The sequence below is a fragment of the Chelonia mydas genome, chromosome 5 (assembly GCF_015237465.2).
Source record: "Chelonia mydas isolate rCheMyd1 chromosome 5, rCheMyd1.pri.v2, whole genome shotgun sequence".
NCBI lineage: Eukaryota > Metazoa > Chordata > Testudines > Cheloniidae > Chelonia > Chelonia mydas.
In genome coordinates, this window is record NC_051245.2 from 91,091,365 (window position 1) to 91,108,898 (window position 17,534).

The 17,534-nt window shown below is 41.0% G+C and overlaps 1 long non-coding RNA gene across 1 annotated transcript in view; it reads left to right on the top strand.

Moving 5' to 3' along the window:
* The first annotated feature begins 652 nt into the window (after nt 1-652).
* LOC122465799 overlaps nt 653-17,534 on the top strand; it is a 57,874-nt gene continuing 40,992 nt past the window's right edge. Inside the window, exons 1-2 of the long non-coding RNA XR_006290856.1 lie at nt 653-743; nt 2,004-2,109. This is a non-coding gene — a long non-coding RNA (uncharacterized LOC122465799). The remainder of the gene's footprint in view (nt 744-2,003; nt 2,110-17,534) is intronic.

Below are 17,534 nucleotides of genomic sequence, written 5' to 3' on the forward strand. Positions count from 1 at the left end.
ACAGGAACTCATAATAATTTAACTTGCATAAGGTTAATTTGGGAGTGATTAATAGCAGCATTTATAGGGCTGGAAATTTTTAATAATACTTCACTCAGGAATTTATGGCACTAATGTTTCATATCTATGCTGTGCTTTCATGTTGCGGTCATCACCTCCTTTGGAGTGGCAAAGGTCCACCACAGCTAAGATGGAGTTGTACAAATTGTTCATTCTCTGGCTCAGTGGGTGGGATGCCATGGAAACACACATGCACACACAAAATGTTTCCTCCCTCCGGGTCTAGTTGTAGATCTGTTGTATGTTTGGCTAGACTTGATGGGATCAGCGCTCTTTTGACAGCCTTAATCGCTATCACTACTCACAGTGAGCCTGCGAGCTAGTGAATTGACTCTCTGGCTGTGCTTAAAGTGGGCACATAATACAGGACCATAATGGATGTGGATTGGAATGTGCTGTAAGTGTGAATTCAAAACAGGCATGCACTGCATTGAGGTAATACAGTGTTAAACCTAGATCCAGCTGCTCTCTGAAGATTTATTTTCAGTATGGCCTATTCCTTAGGCCATGGAAAGTAACTTCACAAAACAGAGTTCTTCTGCAATGAAGACCAGTTCTTTTGTGCTCAGAGTGTGTCTGGTTCTTGTTTTGTAGGAGGCAGGGGTGGTCATACTGGATTAATGCAGAAGCTTCCTGAAATGTAGTTGGCTGAATTGTCATGCAGAGAACTTTAATGTTAAACTGTAAGTAGAGCTGTGTGGAAATATTTGTGACTGGTTTAAATAAAAAAAGAAAAATGAGCCCATTTTAAGGTAGTAATGGGGAAGTAAAGCCGGATGGACACTGGGCAATTTAAGAATAGATGGATCCCAGGGACTTTCCCCACTCCTCCACCAGAATATCATAATAATCAATTTGAAATAGCACCAGTTCAAAAATTTTAGGGAAGTACTATTTGCTAATGAATTAAGAACGAACTTTAAGTAAGGAAGATGGGTATAATGATACTTCGCAGTTATAAGCATCTTTTACTCAAGGATCTCAAACCGCCTGTGACCAGGTCTGCATTAGATACATTTTCCTGGGTACAGTATGTTGATTAAAGGATAGTGATTATTTTTATACATTTCTGTACTGGCAAACCCTTGTAGTGTAGACACAGTTATACTGGCATAAAAGTCCTTTTGCCAGTATAAATTATTTCGCTCAGGGAGCCGGTATAAATTATACTGGCAAAACTACTTTTTTGTCCTCATAAGCTGGATCTACGGTAGGATGGTTTGCCATACAGTTGTACCAGTATAACTGTAGTGGCAAACCTTTTCTAGGGTAGGCCTGGCCATACAAACGTTAATGAATTGATCTTCACAACTCCCCACTGAGGTATGGAAATATTATTGTCCTTTTTTCACAGATGAGGAAACTGAGACACAGATTTAAGTGATTTGTTAAAATGATGCAAGAGATTCATGTCACAGCTGGGAACAAAACCCAGATTTCCTGCCACTGATATCTCTGTATTAACCACAGTATCGGCCTTCTTCCCCTGCAATATTTACAGTTAGAGCTGGGTAGGAAAAGGGCTTTCCTCGTAAGAACATTTTTGAAAGTCCAGACATTTTTCCCATCCCAATTTGGGACAAAAAGTCAATGTTGAGCATTTTCACAAACAGTTTGGGTCAACGAAAATGTCTCATTTTGATCATTTTAAATGTTTCAATTGGATTTTGATGTTTTATTTTTAACCTTTCCCTGCCAGCTTAAATTTCTAAACAAAAAGTTGTTTTGAATAAAAAACTGGAATTTTTAATTTAAAAAATATTAAAACATTTCAACAATTTCAATGTTTTTTCCCATAAAAACTTCGGGTTGGGAATCTTCAGGTTGGGAGATTCATTGAAACTGACCCTATTTCACCAACAGTTTCAACAAATTAGCATTTTTCAATGGTTTGTAGAAAAATTCCCAAACAGCTTTATTTACAGTCTTTTCTTTCATTTCAGCTGGCAATGGAAAGTTTTCCTGGGGCTGGGGATGAAAGGATATGAACAGAGATTAGAAAGAACCTTTCTGCAATAGCAGAAGGCCAGACATCACCTGCGAAAACTGGTAATGTTGAATAAAACATGCAAACAGCTATGCCAAACGTATAGTAATTTTAGTGTATTGACTTTTGACTTTTCTGGTATTGTAAATTTTAGTTGATGCAGAGGAGTCCAATCCACTTGAAGACTGAGCATGATAGTTAGTACCAGTATAAAGGTTGTTCTCCGTAATGAAGAGGAATCCATTAATGTTGCACCATCCACTCCAGCATTCAACTAAGGCTTGGTCTGCACTAAAAAGTTAGGTTGACTCAAGGTGTAGGTCAAGCACGCCCTTGAGAGATGTAGTTAAATCAACCTAACCCTCAGTGCAGACAACGCTAGGACGATGGAAGAATTCTTTCATCAATCTATTTACCACCTCTTGGGGCGGTGGATTACCCAGGCCAACAGGAAAATCCCTCCCATTGGCATAGATACTGTCTACACTCGAGTGGTACAGCTGCAAAACTGTAGCTGTGCTGCTGTAGCGTTTCAAGTGTAGACAAACTCTTACACTGTGAGTGTTTCCATGTACACTGTACACGGATGACTCGGAAGGAACAGCTATTGTTTATTCCTGCACAAGCTACACTGGTCAGGTATTGCTATTGGAAACGTTTTCTCTGCTAACCTGACAGAATTTCAGTTCCCCCTGACTTGCATAGAGAACATTGACATTTTCTTATTGGCCTACTAATTATCATTAATTAATTAGGATTAATGTTTCCAAAGTGTATTGAGGATTGAAAACACACTTTAAGTGCTAAGTATTACTTTAATTGATTTACAGAGCACCTTTTGTAAACATCAGTGCTTTGCAGCATAACACTAAAGCAAACTAATAAACAGTTATACAGCACGTGACATTTCTTATTAAAAGGTGGACGATATGGTTAAATGAAAACAATAACTAGAATGAAAGAAACTTTCAAGTCAGGATTCAAAGGAACTCAGGGAATTAGCTGTTCAGCTCTCATATGAGAGAGAACAATAAAATCAGAACCAGATGAGAAAAGCCATGAGCCTTTAAACAGCAAATGGCAATGATGGACTAAGATATAAATCAGAAATTTGAGCACAAGCTGAGGATGAGGACATACGCACTTTCCAAAGTCTGCACGTAAACACGAGTTGAGTAATGAAAAACTTTAATCACTTGCCTCTTAGTGTACATTCAAGGTCCAGATCGTGACTGAGGCTGGCCAGAAAACAAGAATTCCATTTCATGAAAAATTTTGAGGTTTTGGAATTTGTTTTAATTCCACATCAGAATAAAACTGGCACCTTTCAAAAAAATTTATGAAAAAAATGAGAGCAAGCCTGCAGGAAGGCAGCTAGCCCAGTGATTAGAGCAGCCACATAGGATGTGGGAGACTTGGTTCAGGTCCCTGCTCTACCTGATTTGGAGCTGGGATATGAAACTGGGTCTTTCACATCCCAGATGAATGCCCTGTTGGGTACTCTGGGATGAATCTGTTTACTAGACCTGAGAAATCATCCCAAAATTATTTTTGTCAAAACTACTATGTTTCCATGAAAATTTTCAGTTTCAAAGAATTGGTGTTTTCCAGTGAAAAAACATTTCATCAAAAAATTCCTGACCAGCTCTAATTAGGACCCCCACATCTGCAGCTCTGACAGTACCCTGGAATCCTCACACTTCTTTGACCCTGGTGAGTCTGGTTTTAGACTTGGGTAGCGTTATGCCAGTAGGCAAATATAAGACTTAACATTGTGAGGTACACAGTATCTGGAAGTAGTGCTGACTCTCATTCCAGGATATATTCAACAAAGCACTTACAACATTGGTGGAACCATATATGCTTCTGTGTGCTCCCTACTTCTGCCTGCTCCACAACAGATAAGATATGCAGAGAGCATTTCTTTCATTGGTTTATAATTTCCTATTGACGGTGAATCAATTATCCAAGCACATTTTATTAACTCTTTCAGCTGCCTATGATATCAATGACCACGAGATATTGCTGACTTGACTGTGATCCCTAGAAGAGATGGACAGAATCATTTATGACTGATTCAATTAATTAGTTGCTCAGAGTACTTAAAGAGTACCTATTTAGTGATTGATCATCTGCCCCAAGAACAATTTTATGTGGGGTGTCATGGAGGCTTTACTCTACCATCCTTGTTCAACAAGTATATGAACCCAGAGGGGGAGATAGTGAGGCTGTAAGTGCTGCAGTTTCTCCATTATGTGTGTGACACCCAGCAACGTGTGTACACTTCATTGAAGTCAGTCAGTATGGATGACCCAGCTTGCGTAATGTCTGCTGAGATAGGAGCTTGAATAAGAGTGAACTGGCTGAGCCTCAGTCTATATAAAACAACGGTCAGTATAGGTGGTTGGAATAAATAACCAACAGGAGGGGGTTACTGGTGGTGCTATCAGCTCACACAGAGGAGTCTTCCCACTTTGACTTAGGCTCATCTGGTGATCCTCTTGGATCTGCCGTCTCTTCTGGAAGCTCACGTAATTACGGTGGCCAAGAATACTTTTTATTATTTACACTCTGTCAGAAGATTGCTACCTATTCTGTCAGATGTGGTCCTTGCCATAGTGACCCAGGTGCCTTTGTGAATTCAGGGTAGGACTGTGGTAACATGCATTACTTAAGGCTACACCTCAGAACGACTTGGAATCTGCAGCTGGTGCAGAAGACCGTAATCTGTTTTTAAGAAGTGTTTCTTACAGGGAACATATCCTATTACACTAGTGCTTAGTGAACTGCACTGGCTTCCAGTTTGTTTCTGGCTGTTGGTTTTACATTGTTTGGGTCCCTGGTTGCCTAAGAGAGATCACATATGGAGAGAGTTGATCACAGCAACTGAACTCACCTAAAGCATGTAGGCTAATATGGGTCTGGTTTAATTCCGAGGGGCTGGAGGCAGAATTCTTGGCAAGGAGCACCCAATTGTGGAATTTTCTGCAAACTTCTGTTCAATAAGGCCTGAATCTGTTGACCTTCATGTTGCAAGGCCCACATGTTCTTTTAGACACTTACTGTAGAGCAGAATGGGAAGGTGAGAGAGTTTTGTGAAAGATTCAATGGGATTTGGGAGAGTCTATATGTCTTTTTGGAGTATGCTAGACATTGTTCTTCTAGTTTTGTATTTCTACCAGTGCCTGGAGTATAACATGGGCACACTTTAAATAATAGAAATAAATATTTTTGTACTCTGAGCTAAAATGAAATAACATGCATAATCCAACACATCTGAATAAAGTGCAAGGTGGTCTCAACATGCCCTAATAGTTGTGAGCAGGAGGTTTTTAAAACCTCCAGATTACACAAAAGGAAACAGCAGAGTAAAAGTACTGCTGCTAACTGTTAGGATGCAGATCTGGTCTTGAATATTTAAACAATAATTGACGCTGCATTCAGAGCAATGAATGGCTCCCATGTTGAGGCCACACATTGCGATGTTTATTTAGAAGCAGGGTTGATGTTAGGCATTATATTACACATGGGAAGGAAATGAAGGAATCTGAGAGTGGTTTCTTCTTAATAGTATTGTCAACACAGAAAGAGACACTGGTTTTCTGATGTGAACTTTCCAGCTCTTAAGATTGTTTTGAGGGGGACATGGGTGGAGATGCAGATCCTGATTAGCTGATTTGCTTGTTACCTTGCAGTTTTTAAGTGAAAAGTAATGTTGGGATTGATTAGATTAAAAAAAAAAAAGAGTGAGAGAGAAGGCTTGATATGTGGGCTACAAACTTGATAAGCCACCATTAATGTTCAGTCTTTTCCCCCCTGTTTCTGTTATTAACTGTCCCCTACCCTTCACTCATCTTGAAATACTGGAGCAGTTTAGGGATAGCCAAGCAGAGGTTTAAACCACTTGCAGTGAGGAATGATTTGAGTTGTGGTGCTTTGGACCATCCTTTTCTTAGTGTGCAGTTTCCAGGAATCTCCTGACTAAATAAACTGTCCAGGCCTGACTTCCAGAGGGGCAAAATGGGCCTGATTCACCACTGCATTATTCCAGTTTTATACTGATGTAACTATTGATTGCAGTTGAGTTAAACCAGCATAAAATTGGAATAATACACAAGTGGATTTGGCTCAAGATCTTTCAGGTAGTAGTTTGGAACATATCTTTGAGATTCTAAGGCTGAAATGTTGAAAGAGAAGAGAGTCCTGGAGCAGTGCCATGATTAGCTTATAAGGATCATTCTCTGTCCACGGAGAGGGCCTAATTCTACCCTCTCTTAAGATAGTAGAAAACCAGTGCAACTCCTTTGAACTCTGTGGAGTTGTACCAATGTAATGGGGCAATTAAGCAAATAGTGTCATATCTGGCCATATCCTGGTTCTATGTCTGCTTTTTACAGCATTTATTTCTAAACCTTCCTTCTTACCAAAATGAGACTAAAAGAAACGGATGAGACCCATCACAACTGGATAATTTATACATGAACATTTCAGAGGTTGATCTAGCATTCAGCTTCAGATGTATATTTCAGTCACAGGTGTGATCATCCTACCTACTGGACCTGATTCTCCACTCCAACCAATGTAAACTGAAGTAATTCCACTGAAATCAATGGAGTCATGCTGGTATAAACAAAATAAGGCCCATAATTTCTCTTTACATTGGCCTGATAATTGTTCTCCTTTTTCTGTTTGGAGCCTTTGTCCACCAGTTAAATATCGAGGCTGTTGAATGGCTTTGACTATGCCTTGGTGGCTAGTTATATTAACCTAGTCTTAAATATTAACCCTAATGTCTTTAAATCTGAGGTTTAAGGCCAATTTTCTCCTTGGTCTTCAATGCAGTGCTGGGTAAAAGGAAAAGATATAGCTCCATAGCAGCTCAGATGGAGGGGCTCTGATCATTCTGCCTATGCAGGGCAGACACAGACAGATTGCCTCAGGGTGATCTCTGGGATGGGAGGGGCAAGGGGGAAGGAATTCTGCACTGTAGAACTCTTTAGACTTGCTGCATGCTTCTCCTGTATACTATCCCCAATATGTTCTGCTAGACTCTAGTTTGTGTGTAGGGAAAAGATGGAGGGTCACAGCTGGGAGACTGGTTAACCCCTCCCTATGCAGTAATGCTCAAGCGGGTGTACTACCCAATCCCGTGTTCAGTGTGTTATACCTGTCTTGTGTGTGTTTGTGAACTGATGTGGGGGAAGGAGCAAGAGAGAGGTTCCTTGTGCTCCTTCCCATTCCTGCCCCGTGAACCCTTGAGGAGCCGCCAGAATTTAGTTCATAGTTTGTACGGGTGGATGCCTCGATAGGAATCTTTGCAAAATGGGCCAGATTCCCAGCTGGCATAAAACAGCCTAACATCTCCTGATGTTAATGGAGACATGCTGATTTACTGGGGATCTGGTCCATTTATGGTTTTTATTCTTTTCCTTCTCTGGACAATTTTATATATTTGTTGATGATGATCCATGTCTGTCACACATTCTGAAATGTCTCAAATGCGATATTTAAGACAATAAATGAAAGCTAAAAAGAAATTTGATTTGATAATTAGATCATTTGTATTACTGGAATACTTAAACAATTTGACATGACAGACTAAATTTTGACTGTTATAAAAGGCAAAGCCTAAGACCAAGAAATTTTAACCACCCAAGAAGTGCAATAATAACCCTGCAATGTACTGCAGGGGGTATATTATTGCTAAAGCTGAACTTTGGTCACAGCAGCAGGTTGATCCTGGATTCCAGAGGGAGTCCTGTATAATTTTTGTTATATCCAGTCTTCCTTAATATCTGGGAAAACAAGGATCTGTTTCCATTCACTTCCATGTCCACTTCTAGGTCCTGCTCCTTATGCATGAAGACCTGTATAGACTAGTGCCTGGTTATCTCCATGATGTGCATTTTCTTTCTTCATGACCCTCTTTCACAGCATCCCAAATCATCACTTGTGATAAATGAAGATGCTTAGGCTGTCTGTCAGCAGAGTGGACTGTGTGGCGATAGAGGGCAAGGCTTTCTCAGTGGAAGACATAAGGCATCCATTATACAGTCACGTAAGAGTAACCAAATGCCTTGAATTGTGAAAGAATTTTATAACCAGTGTTGTGACTTTGGATATGACAGCTGGCAAGGAATGACTGAGGTTATGGAATGAAAGACTAAGAGTCTTCAGACACGCTGAAATACATCTGGAACCTCAGGAGAACCTTCCCCGAGGGGCCAATACAGATTGGTCAGTGTGGCGATGCCTGAACCACCTGCTTACGCAAACTGGTAGATCAAATAGGACTCTCTAATGTCATGAATCCATGCGAGTGTGGTGAAGTGCAGACCATGGAATACCACCTCATTTGCCAACTCCTTGGAAAAGCATCTAGTCTGTGACAAGGACACACGAAGAAATTGAAGACATTCAGATGTGAAATTCCACCTACCCCTGAATCGTCTCATTTTAGGGTACAATTCAAGTCTCCTCTTCTTGGTCTACCCTTCTCCTAAGTGAACGGTGCTCCTGGCATCACCTCCTTGCATCACCTGGGTATGTTGCTTTGTTAAGTAAGCAAACTCTGCCATGTGATAGGGAGGAAAATATCATCTAAACCCTATTTTATGGTGAACTGTTATATTTCAAATTATGTAAAGTGTGGCTAGAGGCTATGGTGAAAGGCACCTTAAATATATACGCAATCATAATAATTTACAGAATTTAAAGAATCCCGTTTGTTGAAAGCTCTGGAAGAAACAGTGGGATCCAGCAAACAGGGCACAGGACCAGTACTAGGAAAGCTGGGTTTTATTCCTGGCTTGCTACTGACCTGCTGTATGACCTAGGGCAAGGCATTTCTCCTCTCAGTGCTCCACTTTCCCATCTGTAAAATGGGGATAATATTTACCTTCCTTTGTAAAGTGATTTGCGATTTATGGTTTAAATGCTGCGCATAGAAGCAAGTATCAGGGTGTAGCCGTGTTAGTCTGTATCCACAAAAACAACAAGGAGTCCGGTGGCACCTTAAAGACTAACAGATTTATTTGGGTATAAGCTTTCGTGGGTAAAAAAACACTTCTTCTCCACCGGACTCCTTGTTGTTCACATAGAAGCAAGTTTTTATCAGGTTTCAGAGTAACAGCCGTGTTAGTCTGTATTCGTAAAAAGAAAAGGAGTACTTGTGGCACCTTAGAGACTAACCAGTTTATTTGAGCATGAGCTCACGAAAGCTCATGCTCAAATAAACTGGTTAGTCTCTAAGGTGCCACAAGTACTCCTTTTCTTTTTACAAGTTTTTATCATTATTATAAAGCCATTTCAGAATGAATGTTGCATGTGTCAGCAGAGATATTAGTTTACAATGGGCTGGGCAACACATAATATCACTGTAAGCACTTAGTGCTTACCTTTTGTTTTGGAAATTAGTCTTTCTGCCTAAAACCATTATTTCTGTCCTCCTGAAGGCGTGTCGCCCAAACGTAAATTTAAAAAATGATTTTCTTCACCAGAACTCTGAAACTAATCTTATAGCTAAAATGTTTTCTGTCTAGTGGATTTGCTATGGGAAACTGATATCTTCATTAGCAAAATTAGGTTGCCTTATGGAAGTTGTCTCTCTGGAAAGCGAATTTAGCAACTTGTAACATTAGCTGATTAAAAAAGATCTTAACTGAAAACCATCACCAAATACACGGACCAATACAATTAGTTAATTACTCGTTCAAAGTCAGTGCTGTTTATTTGTACCTTGAACACAAGTTGCCATTGAACAGAGGGCCATCCTGTTCTTCTTTTGTCAAGGAACACAATCGGAATGAGTTAAGGAATAAAGATTACCTTTGTTTCAAAAGCATTCTTTCTTTATTCCCAGAACACCACTTTGCGAGGCCCGGAGTCAGTGCTTGCCAATAAATGGAGTTAGGTGGCGAGAAAACCAGTGTGAGATTTGAGTCAGGCTTATTATCTCATTGTGTCAGGAACCATGGCCTGCAGCTGGGCCTGTCCAGTTGCCATACAGCCAATAAGTGGAGCTAGGACCGTAAGGTGGCTTGCTCTTAAGTCCTGTGGATTCTCTGTCTTGCAGTTGCCTCATTCCAAGCTCACTTGCTGCCCTGTACCTAGCCCTGCTCCAGCCCACACCTTGTCTTGTTTCAGTACTGCCTGAAACCAGCTCTACTCCTGCTTTCCTTGACTCCAGGTAATCTGGTTCTGACCCTGGGCTCTGATTCCTGGCTTTCACTGTGTCTCTACCCTTGTCTCCTGCATTTGGAGTCCAGCTCTGGGCCTGACTCCTGCACTGACCACAGGGCCAGACTGTTTACAGTCTGATCTCCTGACACATTGACTCAAATGAATGGAAGAAAAAACTACACTTAGTTTAAAAATCAAACCAAAACTACCAGGACACTGTCAACAACAACAAAAAGGAGTTAGGTGACAAAATCCTATTGAAAAAAAAATGGATTTGGCTCCCAGCATCCTTCGACTCTTTAAAAGTCCCAGCCTTTTACTATTTTCTGATGCTAGAACAGCCTTAGTAAGTCCAGAGTCTAAACTTTTAAGTTGGCAATATCTCTTTAACTTTCTATTAACATAGCTTTTGAATGGAATATTACATTACTATAGACATATCTTGACTACAGACATTGAAAATTGAACCATTTAAATCAGTTGTTAAAAAGTGATTTCATTTAACTATATTTTAAAACTTTCTCAACTGTATTTATATGAGAGAACAGCAAGGCCAGGTAAAGACTCTACAAACAGGTTTCCAGAGGTATTCCATTCTATGTGCAGCCTCGTGCCCCTTTATGACCATGTAAAGAAATTAGTTGAGGGTTAACTTTGTCACCCTTAATCTTAGTCCAGAAATGAATGGGGGGTGAGGGGGAGGTTCGTAAATTAGTCCCAAAGATCCATTGCTTTATGTTTCTGGTAGAGCTGTGAGTCAAATGCACAAAGTTACTAGTGCTAGAATTCATTCTCTAATTAGAAGTCCCTTTACTTGGCCAGATATGTGCTTATTGCTAATTTCTCACAGGTGACCTATGATAGGAGGGGGGAATTAAGCTTGTGCCCATTTTTGCTTCTTTACACTGTAGAAAGATCTAGAAGGTTGTGGGTGTTTAGGTTATTCCCTCCCCCTTTCTCTTATTCATTTATTTTACAAATTAGAAATACAGCTCTGACCACTAGAGAACTAGTAGAATGGTGACATCACAAGAACCAATAGAGTGAAAATTCAGGGCCAGATTTTGACTTGGCCGGTGTGACAGGACAGTGTGATCACTCCCTTGTAGCAACTACAAGAGTTGTGGGTAGCAGTGCAGGGAGGAAAGCAGCTCCCATCACTTGACAGTGCAAGTATACAGGAGTTGGTGAAGAAGGAAGTGGGTAGAGTCTTGGCTCTGCAGTCCCCAAAGCACCAGCTAGCATAGGTATGTCAGAGATAGTACGCAATGCTAGATATAGACCTTGAGACAAGTTGGCAGAACATGACTCTTTTCCAGTTTGCTCCAGTAATGCATTGCCTATGCTTGGGGTAAAGTCATGATTGAGCCCTTAGCAAGCAATCAAGAAAAAACCAAAGCAATTTTTAGTTGGATTGTGTGCATCTACTTTTGTTTTAAATTAACATCTACTGTATTTGACTTTAATGACTAATGTACATTGTGGATAGCTTTATTAAAAAGTCAGCAATGGACAGTTAAGGTGTCAGGGTTCACAAAAATATTACCGAGACTTCCCAGAGATCCTCCAGAAAAAGTGAGGACTAAAGCTGATGTTTCTGATAGTTTTAAGGTGGACCTAAGTTAACCCCCTCTCCTCCCACAACCACACCCTTGAAGTCTCCTATAAAAATAATAATAAAGCATAAAAGTTCATGATCCCCTTTTAAAAAAAAAGTCCTTTTAAGAACATCTTTAAGAACAAAAGTGAGGTAGAAAGACTGTAACTGATGACGTAACTGTGGGTATGTTCAGGCAGGCAAACCTGTTGATTAAGTATTAGGAGTGAAGTATAAATTTAAATATATGCACATAAAAACCTAGGTAAAAGGGTACTCATGTTGTACTTGGTGAACATTTGCTCATGGTTTTAAAACTGTCATTAGGCGTGGTCCACTTGTTGGCAATCCCATCAAGAATTCAAGGACTGAATGGATATAGAGTCTGGGGGCCCTTCCACTAAAGGCTTGTGGAAGTAAAACAGCTGAGAAGCTGCAACTGGGGGAGAGGGGGAAGTGAATCTTGTACAAATGACTTGGCCCTAGTAATCCCTGTGCTATCAGTCATCCAGTTTTCTAAGCACTGAAGTTCACCATGTTATCTGGAAGATCATATTAAAATAATGCGTGAAAAAGCTCTTCAATGGTAGCCTATTGGGATCAGAATTCTATGGCAGCAGGCATGACTATGTTGTAAAGATGCGCATGTTTCCCACAGGTATCTTCCTCAGCAACATTTTTTTTTTAAGATCTTCAGCTGCAGAAGGCCCTATCACTTTGGCTAATAATTTTCCCAGCTGAAACATGTTGTGGGTTGGGGGGAACCAAATGTCTGTGAGCTCCAAATTTCGACTGACTGTTCTCAAATTAAATACAAATGTGAACAGCAGGAGGTTGACTTTTTAAACAGACAAGTGTTGCTGCACATTTAAAAGATGGCTCCTCTTCAAATCTCTTTATTGGCTCCCTTTGGCCTTCTGCATCTAATTTAAACTCCTAGTGCCTGATTCGTTGTTGGCCTATGGCCTCTTTGTACTGGTACAGAGGGCCTGCAGACTGGGTGCAGAGAGAAGGCAGAGTGTGTACATACTGAGGGTGGGCTAAAGAAGGGAGGGAGCAGGAAGTGGTGTAGCTGGGTTGGTGACCCTGCAGTGGCTAGAGGGACCACGGAAGTAGGGCTGTAACTTAGGGTTCTGGCTCTTGGAAGCCCCTGAATAAGAGAAACTGCCTCTCCCTCTGCTCTTGCAGTCATAACTGTGTCAGCACAGGGATGAATCTGCCCCTCATCCTTGGATTCTAGGCCCTGCACAGATTAGTTCCTGCCTATCTCTTCTTACTTCCTTTTGCTCCCCCTTACCTCCTCTACTTCACCCAAACAGCCTGTCTTACTTCTCCCTCTGTGGCCATCATCCACTCTTGCCTCTGCTTTCCATGAGACCTCTTACACATGGAACTCCTTTGCTTGACTCACTGTACCATGTCTCTTTCATTTCTCCCTTCAAATGCCTTCTGCTGAGACACCTATAATTCCTAAATCCTGTTTCCTAAAATATCATCACAACATGTCCCCATTTTGCACCAGTAAGATAAGTTCTTAACATCATTCCTTTCTCTCTGCATCTCACCTCCCATCCTCTCTCTATCGGTATCGCGACACTACAGCTGGTACAACAGCATGGCTACAGTGCAGCAGCTTTGCTGCTATAGCGCCATAATGTAGGCATACACTACATCTACATAAGGGTTGTTCGATTTTTCAGTCAAAGTAGTTAATTCACCTCTGAGAGGTTGTAGCCAGGTTGATGGAAGAATTCTGATGACGTAGATGCATCTAGACTGGGAGTTAAGTTGACCTAACCATGGCACTTAGGATGTGAAATTTTTCCTGGCTCTGAGCAGCATAGTTAGGTAGATCTAATTTTTAAGTGTTGACCAAGCCTCTATGCCTCAAGCCTCTAAGCTATTTAGATTGTAAACCCTTCAAGGAAGGAGCCTTGTTTTTCAATTTGTCCACAAAGTGACTCCTACGCTTTAGATTCTGTGTAAATAATCTTCAGTGGAGACATTTTATTGCAGTTAAATAAACTCAAATGGATCCTTTTTACTGGTTCAGAAAAGATGAATCAATTCCTCCGTCCTCTCCTATTCGCAGAACTCCTGTTCATGTTCTGGTTGCTGTTAGAACCAAAAGTTAACATGGTGATATACAGTGAGAAAAGAAATTGTTCTTACAAGATTTACAGCCTAAGGGGAAGACGGTGGTGTTCATGGCCAGAGCTGTGGTAGGGAGTATATGTGTGGGTGCAACATCTAATGGCAGTTCCCTGGGGTATTTTGCCTATAGAGTGCTAAGGCAGAAAGGCTGAGTGGTAACCAAGGAAACACACCTAGGAGTGGCAACTATTACTGCCCTTTAAGAGGGTGAGGCATGTGCTTCTAAAAAATCTTTTCAAACCCTCTGATTTTTGTCACTTCCTCTGAAGTTTCTTTGCTGGTGTTAATCAATATAACTTGCTTATATGAAACTTTCATGCAGGAAGTGATCAGCTAAGTGCTTGTTCCAGCAAAGACTCAGTTTTTAGCATCATGTGAACGAAGATACTATTCAGTGTGAGTAAGGACACCAGAATTTGGACCCAAATAACACTGGAGAAGTGCTAAACATTACAAGGTGGTGGTAAAGCTGGCCAGGGCAGGAGTGGGAGTAGTGCTTCTCTTTGTCATAACTTTCATTAAAAATGGTTTTGTTTTGTTTATGTTTTGTTGTTAGGTTTATCGGCGTCGTGAATCTAATCTGTTATGCTACGTTGTCTTGGCATACAGTTATGGCTCCTTATTAGTAGATAGGTACAATAAATCACATATGATGTAATATAAAACATAATTAACCATCTCTATTTGTATTCTGATTAAAATACCCCTACAAATTTGGGAATCCGTGTTTTACAATGTACATCTCATATGACTTGTTCCTGCTTCAATCCTTTCAGTCTTTCGCCACATGGATAAAGCAATCCAAGATCTTTCACCAGGTCAGATGACTGCAGTCACTAGCCTGCAGTGGTTCTTAACTTTGAAAGCTTTTTCAAAACTTTCAGATGAAGCACAGGATCACCTTTAGCAGTGAACATGGGTCTGATGAAAGTAAATAATTCTAAGTGGAGGTGAGAGTAGTTTGATGCTTCAGAGATGTACATCTTACTTGCTTTGTATTTCTGTAGATTTTTGGTTCTCTTACTGAAGGGGTTTTTATTTGGATTAAAAATCTCTGGTAACATTCACTTACATGCATGGATTGGCTCTTCAGCAGTATGAAATGTGATTAAAAAGAGGTTCTGCTTCAAGAACAGCTCTTGAACTTGGGCCAATCCACTACTTCTGGCAAATCAGAGTATGGTGGGGGATACAGATGCACGATTATGGAAAGATTATGGAAGAACTAGCTGCTCTTGACTTGTTAGTAGTATTGACCAATCTGACAGACAGTGTAGCACGTGGTTAAGGAGACCTTCATTTGAGGCACAGTAAGGTGCCACAAAGGTTTATTTGACAGGAAAAAATTGACATAAGGTCATATGGGTATAGCTCAGAAGAAACTGTAAACAAACAAAAAAGTTGGGTATTTGGAACAGATCGTTCTTACCCTGAAATCTAACCTCTACACTTCAACTCTCTGGATCACTTTCAAAAATGTAAAGGAAAGGTAGTAAATTGACCCTCCCTCCAGGAAAACGAAACTAATTGCAATTCCCCCCAAAACTCCATGTGGTGTTAAAGGTCTAGCCATCTTCATTTATAGATCTTCTGACCCTCTGGGCCAGTTTTTTGCTTACTCCACTCCCCCTATCCACACATCTGATGGAGCTCTTCATAATGTACTTCCCCTCCTTTCTTGCATGCTCTGATAAGTGCTGAAACAGTTAACATTGTAGATATTTAAAACATCAGTTATTGGCACGAGTTAGAACCCATTGAAACGAACATGGCAGTTCACATTTCAGAGCTACTATTTCAAATTTTGCAAATTCAGGAAGGTGTCTCTGCACTGGTTATGCTGGTATCTCTGCACTGGTTATGCTAGTGTCACATTTTGAGGGCTTTCTTTGCAATTGTAACAAATATTTCATTCGTTTAAAAAATGAGAGCTGGGACTCTGAAGAACAATCAAAAAGACTATCCCCACAGTGACTTTTTGTGTCTTCTGTGGAAAGTGTGACACATGTTTGTAAACCCTACCTTACTATGAATAATACTTTTTTGGTAAACTGAAGTAATTTATTTGTAAGTCCTTGAACTTCTCTCTTGATGTCTGTGTTTTGAAATCTTGCTCAGATTCCACCTCTGCTTCAGAAATGAATCTACAGCCTAATCCAAACAAACTTAAAAGGTGGTCTAGACAAATGGTCTTTCATATTGTGCTTTAGAAATGGACAAACCTTAAACAGGTTTGAAGGTCCCTTTGGTTTCAGTGGTGTAGCATCAGGTTTTGTATTTTACACTGGCTTTCAGCTTGGGCTAATCATTGATCTGGAACTTCTTCATATTGGCTCCCATTTCAGGATTGATGACCTATCCATTTTTTGGGATTGCAGAGCAGCGGATCTCCCTAAATTAGACATAGCCTTGTAAATTATTGAAGTCTAACCTGAGATTTGCTTGCTTTTGTCATAAATTAAGTAGATGTACGCTCTGCTCCATTCCCTGTCATAATGTACATTCTGCTCCATTCCCTGTCTCCTATCTTCTGCAAAGTAGATTGAAGATGTGTAGGACCCAGAAGCATCATTCAAATGCTCAGCAGTCTGACTCAGATAGGTCATACTGAAGTGCTGGTACTAGTCAAATCATTGTCCTTAAAGTGGTGCAAAATGCATAGCTGGCACATAGCATTTATACTATTGCTAGCCCATCATGTTGAAATCACTGGATTTCAGATTGGTTTAATCAGGGCTGTCCAGCAGCTCTGCGATGTTATGACTCATACAGTGCACAAATCTAAGGGAGACATGATTCAATATTCTTTTTGAACAAACTCTGCTGTAGTTCACGTGATAAGGAGACATCAGATAGGTGTATCACATAGACTTTAAGGCCAGAAGGGACCATCATGATCATCTAGTCTGACCTCCTGCACATTGCAGGCTCCAGAATCTCACCCACCCACTCCTGTAATGGACCCCCTAACCTCTGGCTGAGTTACTGAAGTCCCCCAGTCGTGATTTAAAGACTTAAAGTTACACAGAATCCACCATTTACACTACTACAAACCTGCAAGTGACCAGTGCCGTAGAAGAAGGTGAACACCTCCCACGAGAGTCTCTGCCAATCTAACCTGGGGGAAAATTCCTTCCTGACCCCAAATATGGTGATCAGCAGAGCCATAGTTAAGCATTTTAGTGCCTGGGGCGACCAACCCATATTTGCATATCCTAGAGGCAACGTGTGGGGGAGCACACAGGGGTCATATGCCCCCCAAGATTTCTTTAGCACAGAGGTTTTCTGTGGGGAATGCCTCCGTAGGGGGATGTGCCCATAGTTTGAAAACCATTGCCTTCGGTCAGGAGTTGGCAGATCGGAAGTTGGTGGGAGCCACCTGACTTGCTCGGGACCCTGGTTCTCCATATTGTGGGAGCTGGGGTGCTGACTGGCTGCCTGCTCGGCAGCCCTCCCTTCCCTGCTCCCTGAGTCAGGCCGCCTCCACACAGCTGGGTGCTCCCCAAGCAGAGAGGGTGGCACAGCTCTGAGCTGCACCCCGGACACGCTCTTGCC